Source organism: Mustela putorius, unplaced genomic scaffold (assembly GCF_011764305.1).
Source record: "Mustela putorius furo isolate JIRA1106 unplaced genomic scaffold, ASM1176430v1.1 tig00000275_pilon_pilon_pilon, whole genome shotgun sequence".
NCBI classification, from domain to species: domain Eukaryota; kingdom Metazoa; phylum Chordata; class Mammalia; order Carnivora; family Mustelidae; genus Mustela; species Mustela putorius.
The window spans coordinates 7143471-7154787 of record NW_025421341.1 but is presented as its reverse complement, the minus strand read 5'-3'; positions in this window follow the sequence as shown (position 1 = coordinate 7154787).

Below are 11317 nucleotides of genomic sequence, written 5' to 3'. Positions count from 1 at the left end.
GGAAGTTGAAAAAAATACCCAATCTTCAGACCCCAGCTTTGGAATTCCAACCTGAGCAGAATTTTAAGAGACAGACCAGCTGGGACACTTAGGAGCAGTGCCTGGGCCTTCAACATTTGTCAGCATATATTTGCTGCCATCGTGACACGAGTTGACGACATCTCTAGGATGGCTATGAATTATTAGACATATTGTACGGATAAGCAAACAGTTCAGTGTCGTTGAGCTGATAAATGGCAAGACCAGCGCACAAACCCAGGAAGGTCTCACTTGAGATGCCCGTTTCCCCGTCTGCACCCACGCCCAGCCCGGCTGAAACAGACGAATTGCTGGAGGCGGCACGGGGGGCTGTACTTAGAGTGGACGGAGGGGTCTCACGGCTTCAGCGGGGGTTGTTTGTAAAGTATGGCTCCTAGGCTCTTTCTAAAGAAGGAAGATGAATCATTAACAAGGGAAATGTGAACCTCAAGCTTGTTAAACTCTTTTTGTGATCTGCAAGGATTATTATTAATTCCCTTGCTTTATTTAACCAGTTTCTTACTTCCATCTTGAGACACATATATCTGAGGATTTGTGTCGAAATGAATAATGTCCGTGGTCCTCTGTGCTAGGGGAACCGGCCGACTCATATCTATTCATCCACTGAAAGCAAGTTGGGATCTGTACATCTCCCTGAGAAAGCCTGGAAGGTTTAAACCTTCCAACCACCCATGGCACACCCTTCGTATTGATCTAGACTTGCACCAGAGGACTTAGTCCAAGACAAACACTCTGCACAAAACAAAAATCCCAGAACATGCTTATTCTTTTGATAGTTGTTTCCTTATTAAGTCATGCATACCTGACCCACGGGCCAGGTGGTCTGGTTTGTGGATTTGATTGGACTCCTCTTTGTCCTTCTTTGGCTCTGGCAGCCAGTCTTGGCTCTGGCCCTACTCCTTTTAGGGAGTGGGAAGAGAAAAGAAAAGAGATGGCATTCCAATCAGTCCATTTCATTCCCTCCTGAGCTTGCAGGGAGAGACTCAATTAGTTATCTACAAGTTTTTTTGTTTTTTTATTAACATATAATGTATTCTTTGCTTCAGGGGTACAGGTCTGTGAATCATCAGTCTTACACAATTCACAGCAGTCTTTTGATTTTTGTTTCGATAGTAAGTTGATTAGACAGACAGTCACAGACAGGAGAGTTTAGTCACTGATCTGAATTCATATATTCTATAATATGCTGGTTGCCAATCCTTGCTTCCTCTACTTTCAGAAAGAAACTGCTGCAGACAAAATACATACCACGGGGGGTGCCTGGGTGGCTCAGTGGGTTAAGCCTCTGCCTTGGGCTCAGGTCATGATCTCAGGGTCCTGGGATCTCAGCAGGGAGCCTGCTTCCTCCCCTCTCTCTCTCTCTGCCTGCCTCTCTGCCTATTTGTGATCTCTCTCTGTCGAATAAATAAATAAAATCTTAAAAAAAAAAAAAAAAAAGAACACACACCATTGATCTGGAAAGGAGGAAACTGAGGCCATGGTTGGGCTGTGATGCTAATACCAATGTCACCAACCAAATTTCTTCCATATTTCTTGGAGGCCTGGGAATAAACAAGGTGAGAATCTTCCATGTTCTGGCTTCACTATATGCCCATACCCAAGAAATGGAGCACCCCAAAGCCTACAGACAAGTGCCAAGAGTCATTTTAAAAATTGTTTTATATAGTAAAATATATATAACATAAACCTTACCAGTCTGACCATTTTTCAGTGACATAAGTACATTGCATGCCTACACATCTATTACCACACTCCAAGAGCCACACTTTTAATGATATAACAACATATCCATTAGTAACAATGCAATTTCCTGGGTTTTTTTTTTTTTTTAAGAATTATTTTTTTATTTGAGATGGGGAGAGAGAGAGAGAGAGAGAGCATGGGTGGAGAAGGAGAGAATCTTCAAGCAGATCCTGGTGAGCATGGGGCCCGATGTGGAGCTCGATCTTGCAACCCTAAGATCATGACCCGAGCCAAAGCCGAGTCAGATGCTTAACAGACTGAGCCACCCGGGTGCCCCAATGCGGTTTCCTTTAAACTTAAACTCAGATTTCTCTTCATTTAAAGTGTTTTTCTTAGTTTATGTCATTTGATCCTTGTCTATAACCATACTTCCTAGTCTAAGGCTGGAAGGGCAGGTATTATAAAAACATTTAGGAAACCAGAGCTCAGACAGGTGCAGTGACTGGGTGAGACACACAGCTCCCTCAGCTATAACCAGCACCAGTGACCGCTTCTTTAAAAAAAGATGGGTAGACTAGTCTCGAAAACAAGTATTTTCTCTATTTTAAAAGAATTCACTCCTCATTTTCTGCAAAGGACATTCATTTTACGTGTTCTCCACATAGAAGGATTTCAAGCATGTCTGTGATAGTAATAATTACAAAGCCTTCAATTAAAAATAAGCAATGAATTTTTTTTCCTGCAAAACTATTAGGAAAAATGATAATATACACACCCTCAGTAGGGCGGCAGGTACGCAGGCACTGGCAAGCCCCAGGGGAGACGGCGAAGAAGGCAAAGTGTGTACTTGGTGTCTTTCCTACACAGGACACTGTTTCTTCCCCCAGAGTGTCCTCTCGGGCTCACAGTCCATATCCCATCCCTACCAAATCCTTCTCTCGATAGACATTCAACTAAAATGACAACTCACCTGCATATTAGAAGGGTTAATGCAGTTTCTTATTCACCTTTCTTGAGATAGTCTATACAAAGCCACAAGTGAACATATATTTGCCTTAACTTAATTTCAGTGCAAATGATTTGCATATTTATATAAAGATGTGCGTTCTGCAATTTTTTCATCTAACTCCATCCTGGAGCTCTTTCCACATCAGTACCTATGAACCATTTCAATCCTTTATCTGTGCTTCTGGGCTAGAGTTTAGCACTGCGTGGGATAACACACAGTTAAGTTTGAGTCTCTGAGAGCCCATTTGGGCTCCTTGGTACAACAGTAAAAATGCTGTGTGGACCCTGAGCCTGACCTTGGGCGTCAGTGGCTGTTTGATTCCCTCATAGTCAGTGACAGTTGGTTAGTGAGCAAAAGGGCCAAATCTTAGAAATGGGTCTTCCGCCACCAGGGTTGGGCATGTTATGAACTCTCCGAATTAGAATTTTTATTTTCTCTAAAGCTGCTCAGAAGGAGATTAAATGAGAGAGTCCTGATGATAGTCATTCCAAATAACATGTTAGGAGTGTCAATAGAATTCATATTCACTCTTTATTAAGCAAGCATTAATTAAATGCCCAGTAATTGTCTGGGCACCTGGGTGGCTCAGTTGGTTGAGCGACTGCCTTCGGCTCAGGTCATGATCCCAGACTTCCAGGATCAAGTCCCACCTCAGGCTCCCAGCTCGAGTCTGGGAGTCTGGGAGAAGGTCAAAGGGAGTCTGCTTCTCCCTCTGAACTTCTCCTCTGTCATGCTCTCTCTCACTCATTCTCTCTCAAATAAATAAATAAAATCTTTTTTTTTAAATTTCTTAAATGCTTAATAATTGTTCATTGTTTCACAAAATAAAAAGAAAAGGTCATGAGTAGGCATAGAAGTTAGGTTATAGAGTTAACTCTTTTTGACTTGCCATATTGTTTTGCAGACTTCCAATATCTGAGAGAATGAGTCATCTCTCACCTGATACAACATAGAGGGGACCAGAATATGCCATCCCCAAATATGCCAGTTGGACACAAAGATTTTTTTTTGAGCTAGAGGCAAATGAGAAGCCTTCTGGAGCATCCTTTATCTGACTAAAAGTAGAAACTTCCGAGAAATTAGAACTTCCATAAATCCCTCTCTCAGGGAATTTTTAGGGCCATGAAAAAGAAGGAAAGTTGGCACCAGCTTAGTTTGCCCCAGATACTTACCTTCCTACAGTCTGCTGCTCTTGGAAGCCTAAAACCCTTTGCTTTCACTTCTGTACATACTGTTCTTTGCAAAGATTTTACAAAAGCCCTGGTTTCAACCACCCTTTTGAGTTACCAATCACTCAGCTTTCTCCTACGTGATGTGCTCTCCTGCATTTATAAACTGTTTTTCTCTTGTTCATCTGTCTTTTGTTGGTCTAGTTTTCTGGGCCCCAGACAGAGAACGTAGTAGGGTAGAGGGAAAAAGTTTCCCCTTCTCTACAGTGTCAACAATCATCCCACCTACAGAGCAGAGGAGAGGCAAAGTATCACGGCCAGGCCTGTTGTCTCTCCATCTTGTTTCTTTCTTTTATGCAAGGGCAGTAAATGAAATTTCCCTGGTGGTTCAGACTTTCATCTAAATATCCATAGGTAAGGACAGCTGTATCCCCAAATACTCAAGGATATGCTAGACATAGCCTCATAGTAATAATAAAAGACAGTGTATTAGTCATGTCTTCTATTTTGCATTTTTGATGCTTTAACAGTTTGAGGCTTGGCTGATCCTGGAGAGACTACCCTTCCCAGAGTTAGTTAATTCCTAGAGAAAGCTTGCCTGTGAGCATATCTTTCATATGCAAATCAACTAATCCAATGTCCATATTCTCCAGTCACTTCTTTTATGAGACCTTTTACTCCTCTGCCTGAGTCACTGTAGGCCAGGTACCAGATGACTGGGGACAGCCCCTACATCCTGAAGGGACAACCCCGACATCCAGCCCTACATCCCCTTTCAGTTCACTGAGAGTATGCAAGCTAACCCACCCACCGGAAGCCTGATTGGCCTGTCTTACCCGCTCCTTCCTATAACAGCTCTTGCCCACATTCCCACATTTTCCCCTCACTCCCTCTGCCTGCCCAGCAGACTGGTGCTGTCCCACGTGGACCTGCATGGTATGCCCCTCCTCCTGGGATCTGTGAATATAAACTCCTTCCTCAAGACAGTCCTTTCCATGTCTGCTTGTCTTCCCATACCTGACTAAAACAAATCCCAGGTGCCCTTACCACAGACAGCCACACTGGTTTAACATTTTCAACCCCACTCTGTACAGTCTAGAGGAGCAGAAGATGAAGTTCCTTGAGAGAGAATCATGGCAGAAGTGGTGAGAATTAATAAAAGGAAACCTCATGCAGAATGGAGTCAGGAGGCTGGAAGGGAGTGCTCTCAGCCCTGCCACTCGTTGTCGGTGGCAAAGCCTACAGCAAGAGAAAGATCTTATACATGGGTACTACATTATTATCCCAGCAGGAGGAAGGAAGGCTTTCCTCCTCCCCCAGCAACAGCCCAGCCAATGGGAGACTGTCACACTCAGCCAATGAGAAGTCATACTCCGAACTCCCGAGTTACTGCACCGGATTTTCGGTTGAAACTGTCCTTCCTCACTCCTCTCCCTCCTTTCTTCTATGACTGGGCCTCTCCTTTGTTCTGTGGACTTGCCTAGGGTTTTGTCACAGCTTTGCTTGTTCTAGATTGCAACTCTCTGCTATTCCCAAATAAACCCATCTTCTGCTGCTAAAATAACTGGCAGTTTTGCTTTTAAGGTTAACAAAGGACAACTGAGGTGTGGGTAAAAAGGGGTCCAGTGGAAGAGAAAGGACTTGCGCTTGTCCACAGTGTCCTAGTGAGGAGGGAGATGGGGGGAAATGCTTAGAGTAAAGTGAATGTGATGTTGTGATTTTTAATAAATATATGGTTTGGTCTTCATTCGGTGTTCCTGGCTCACAACTCCCCAAACTCCCAAAACATAAGCGCAATAAGAGCTTATTTTGTCATAATATTTGGGCCTTTGTTCTGAAATTACTTCAGAGCCATGAAGGTGAAAGGGTTGTCTTGTTATTCATAACAAGCCCCTTTCCACCACAACTGAGTTTATGTTAATCAGGTGACTTTTGGAAATCCCCTAAGGGATTTCCCCTAAGGAAATTTCCCTTATAGGAGGATGGGGTTGCTGGTTGCCAGTGGATCCAACCATGAATACAAGGTTGGAATTTTGAGTGCCATCTCTTGACCTCTGAGGAGGGGAGAGAGGCTAGGGTTTGGATCAATCACCAATGGTCAATGATCTAATCGTGTATACCTATGTAATGGATCCTCCTTAAAAACCAAAAGGACAGGGTTAAGATAGCTGTCAGGTTGGTGACCAGAATTCTATCCATATGCCAGGCCCCAAACTCTGCAGAGACAGAAGCGCTGGTATTTAGGACCCTTCTGGACCTTACCCTGTGTATCTCTATATCTGGCTGTTCATTTATTTCCTTTAATATCCTATGTAATAAACTGGCAATCTAGTGAGCAAAAATGTTTCTCTGAGTTTCATAAGCTGCTCTAATGTGTCAGTTGAACCTAAAGAAGGGATTATAGGAACTTCCAGTTTATAACCAGTCAGAAGCACAGGTAACAACCAGAACTTGCTATCGGCATCTGAAGTGGGGGGTGGAAGGAGCAGTCTTGTGGAACTGAGCCCTCTTAACCCGTGGGATCTGACTGTATCTCCAGGTAGTGTCAGAATTGAGTTAAATTTGTGGGACATCCAGTCAGTATCCATAGAAAATTGAGTTAATGGCTTGGTGGTATGGAGAAACACACACACACACACACACACACACACACCAGAGTTAGGGAACTGTCCACAAACTACCCTTACTTCTGACACTAATTGCTAGTTGAGAGGGTTCCCCAAAACACCCTCAGTCTTGATCATTGAAAGCTGTTATACTCGTGATTGTGTTATTACGTGGTTGTGGCTGTGTGTATCTTATAGAAGATACAGATTAAAACTGACCAAGGGAACAGATAGATGGGGCGGAGTCCAGAAAGATTCCAAAAACGGAGCTTCAGTTGTCCCCTCCCTATGGAGTCACAGAGTGCATTAAATCCTCTCAGCAATGAGGTACAACAATGAAGCTTATCTGAGCCTTGATGTCCAGAGTCTTGACTGGGAATCTGTGGCCATCAGTCTCCAGTCCTTCCGAGAAGTTGAACCGGTACCCAGAGCCCCTACCATAAATCAAATTTTTGAACTTTCTGGCTTAGTTCAAGTCCCCTAGGCAACACTCCAGAGGCCAAAGACAAAGGCCAGCCTTCTCTTTGGGCAAAGTTCAACTCTTTATTATATACTTAAGTTGATCAGGGTGCTTGAAAGAAGATAAGATTGTGCCTCACTCCCCAGCAGGATGCTTGATGAATCACAGAATCTCAGAGGACCATTATAGTAAGTCCACTGAAGTGGACTACTCTGAGGAAGTTGCTGAAAGACCCCCTCTTGCAATTTCTGGCTTTGGGGGGGATGTGAGCATGAAGACTGGTGCCTGAATCCCATTTGGAACACAAAGAAGGTAAGACAATTATTGACGTTATCACTACTCAGCAGAGGGAAGCCAGGGAGGAAATGAGGTACAATTGAGGATTTTCTTATGGGACAAAAGTTGTGTGGCTCAAAATCTCTGGTTGGATCGCAACAGAATAACTTCTTCCCAGGGCCTTGATGTTGTGGAGTTCATCCCCAGGGCTGAGAGCTTGGGTAGGATGAGCAAGATTCTGTGTTCCCTCTCAAAAGCTCCGTCATAAATGGGGAAAGCTAGAATTCCTCACACATCTGTGCGTGACATTGTCACAAGTCAGAACCTGTCATGACAGTAGACTTGGACTGATGAGAGAGATCTACAGCTAAGTGGAAGGACTCCTGCCTGCTTACCTTCTTCCCATGCACTGCTCTGAGGGTGCCAGAGACCACAGCATGGGTGGAGAGTGAAATGACAAAGAAAATAGTCCCCTCCCCAACTGAAGGTCCCCTAGCTAGGATTTGCCCCTGAGGGTAATGGAGATCCTTTGACTTCTACTGAGATAAAAATCTTGAAATAGCGAAACCGAATTTCTAATGGGTGATAATGAGTCATAATTACAAAGTATTACTAAATAATATCCTTCTTAGAACCAGAAGAAAACGGAAAGCTGTGGGATCAGCCCAGTGTCAGGGCTGTCACAGAAGGTATCTCATACCAACACTGAAAGTAATGACAGGAGACATAACGTTGTGTGTCAACTATCCTTTGATTAAAAGTGAATAAATAAATAGATAAATTGGGGCACCTGGGTGGCTCAGTGGGTTGAGGCCTCTGCCTTCGGCTCTGGTCATGGTCCCAGGGTCCTGGGATCGAGCCCCACATCGGGCTCTCTGCTCAGCGGGGAGCCTGCTTCCTCCTCTCTCTCTGCCTGCCTTTCTGTCTGCTTGTGGTCTCTGGGTGTCGGATAAATGAATAAAATCTTTAAAAAAAAAAAAATAAATAAAATAAATAAATAAATAGATAAATAGATAAAGCGATGGGAGAAAAATAAAGGCAGTTCCTCTTGGTACGCCAGTGAGTTCAGGCCAATCAATAAAATAAACATTAGTTTTGGAGAATAGGGGTTGGTGTAAAAAGATCAGCATCTACTAGAGCTTAAGGGAAGGAGGGCAAGTAGGTGGGGTACAGGGGATTTTCAGGGCAGTGAAACTGAATGATACTGTGATGTAATTGACATTTTGCATTTGACAAAACCCCTGAAAGTGTACTATGAAAATGCATAGACTAAACCCTAATGTAAAATATGGACTTTAGTTAATAATAAGAGTAATAGTAATAATGTGTCGAAACTGGTTCATCAGTGTAACCAATGTACCACATGGCAGATGTTACTAATAGAAGAAAGTATGTGGAGAGAGAAAGGCTGGGGAAATATATATAGGAATCCCATACTTTCTGCTCAGTTTTTCTGTAAATCTAAAATTTTTAATTTTTTTTATTTTTAAAGATTTTATTTATTTATTTGACACAGAGAGAGATCACAAGTAGGCAGTGCAGCAGGCAGAGAGGGGAAGCAGGCTTCCCACTGAGCAGAGACCCCGAAGCAGAGACCCCTGAGCTGAAGACAGAGGCTTAGCCCACTGAGCCACCCAAGCACTCCTAAAAAAATTTTTTTTAAAGCCTCAGGGCACCTGCGTAGCTCAGTTGGCTAAGTATCTGACTCTTGATCTCAGCACAGGTCTTGATGATCACAACGTCGTGAGTTCGAGCCCCACATTGGGCTCCATGCCGAGTATGGAGACTACTTTAAAAAAATAAAAATGAAAAAATTAAATTTATTCCTTAATTTTAAAAAAAGTCTCACAGATTCATGATTCCTGGATTCATAGATAAAGATGACACTGCAGTGAAGTGAAAAAAAAGATTGTCTTTATAATAAATAAGGACAGATCCACTGGATCGAGCCATATAAAAATAAAAGGAGCCTTTATCTCCCACCTACAGAAAACTCACATCCACTTGGATCATAAACCTAAATAAGAAACACTAAGAGAAGGTCTTCATGATACTGAAGTAAAGGAAGGCTCTTAAATAGGATCCAGAAAGTACTGCACCATCAAGGACAACCCGGTCAGCAAGAGTGTTTAGAATTACAAGCTTCTGTTTGGAAGCATGAAGGCCGGCCAGATGCTAGGGGAAGAAATGTTGGGAAAGGGAGCGATCTTCCAGACACTTCGATAAGTGAAAGCAGTGTTGCAGAGCGGTGTAGCTAGACCAAGCTGATCACCAGAAAACACATAATGACGTCTCCCCTGCCTTCCAGCCCCTTTGATGTCATAGCTTGGAAGTGTAAAACTCTTCAAATGATTTTCTGAGGGGAAATTTGCATCCTGCCTCGAGGTGAGGATTCACTGACAGATTTGCTCAAGCTGAAAACCTGAGCCGATCATGTTGCCACTTGTGATCATTTAGCAGCCACCTCAGTCAGCCGTGTCCCCGTCTGTGAAATGACAGAAATAGACATGCTGGTCTCTACCCCGGTTTGGGGCACAGAGCCCCTAAGCCCTTATCGATCCCAAGGCCTATGAGCATTAGGAGCGTCTTTCGTTCTAATGAGGTGACTTTAGGTGGGCTGCTGGGTGAAGGCTGGTCACCAGAAAGACTAAGCTGTGATTAGAAGCTTGGAGTTTTCAGCTTCACCCCGTCGCCCATCCTCCAGAAAAGGGTGGGGGGAGGGGCTGGAAATGGAGTAACAATTGAGCATGCTCTGAGGAAGCCTCCATAAAATCCCGATAGTGGGGGTTCTGGAAACTTCGAGGCTGGCAAACACATCCAGCCGAGGAGTGTGACGCACCCTAGTGCCGTGAGGACAAGCTCCAGGGCCTGGGACCCTCCCAGATCTCACTCTCTGATGTCTTCATCCCACTGTCGTTTGCATCCTCTGGCATAGCCCTGAACTAACTGGTAAACCAGTTGAAAGTGCTTCCCTGAGGTCTGCGAGCCAGTCTAGCAAATTAATTGAACCCAATTGTTCTGGACATATGTCTTTATCTTGTTCATTATTTAAATAGCGGGGAAAGAGAGAAATAATTACTATGACTCAGGAAGTAGGGCATTTGGACCTCAAAAATTGAAGCTGTTACTCCTTAATTGATTGTGCAAAGGAATTCTGAGAAATCCAGCAACCGCTGGGAAACTAGAGCTGAGGGTAAAGGACAAAGCCAGGAAGAAGGACGTCCAACCTGAGACTGGCAAGGACTCAACTGGGTTCTCGCTTGTTTACAAAAGCAACTTGCACTTAACATATACTCAGTTGAGAAGAAAGTATCATCTGGACATCCCAGTGGCTACTGGCCTAGAAAATTCTAGAATAAATTAGCTCTTTCCTAACATCCTAAATAAGGGGCACCTGAGTGGCTCAGTGGGTTAAGTGTCTGATCCCAGGATACTGTGCTCGAGTCCCACCTCGGGCTCCCTACTCAGTGAGAAGGCTGCTTCTCCCTCTGCCTCTACCTACCCCTCCCTCTGCTCGTGTCCAAGCTCTCTCGATCTCTGTCAAATAAATAAATAAATAAAATCTTTAAAAAAAAAAAAAAAAAAAAAAACCTTGCCAGAGGGCAAAGACCAGTGCTTCTTTCTGGGATGTGTTCCAAGAAACGCCTCCAAAAATGTAATGAAAGTCTAATAAAGAACATTTGACCAGTGTTCCCTGTGAACACAACTTCTGGAATTTCTGCAGACAGAACAGACCCAGCAAATCAACACGAGAGGGTGAGAATCTGAACAGGAAATGAGACACTCCTTTTTCCATGTCATGGTGGCAGGGCAGGCCTCACTGCAGAGGGGAGAGAGCACAGGCCAGCAAGTGAGGTACCCGAACTGCACAATTGAGCTCTCAGTCCAATGTCTAGCTTCCCAAATAAGGGAGTGAGGGAGTTAGACTAGACAATCTTTAAGGATACTTTCAATCCAAACATTTAATGAATACATAACAATATGCTTTTTTCTCATTTAGTGTCTTAATTTTCTTCTAGGATTCATTCCCCCCCCCCTCCCTTCTGGTAACCCTCAGTTCTCCACAATTAAGTCT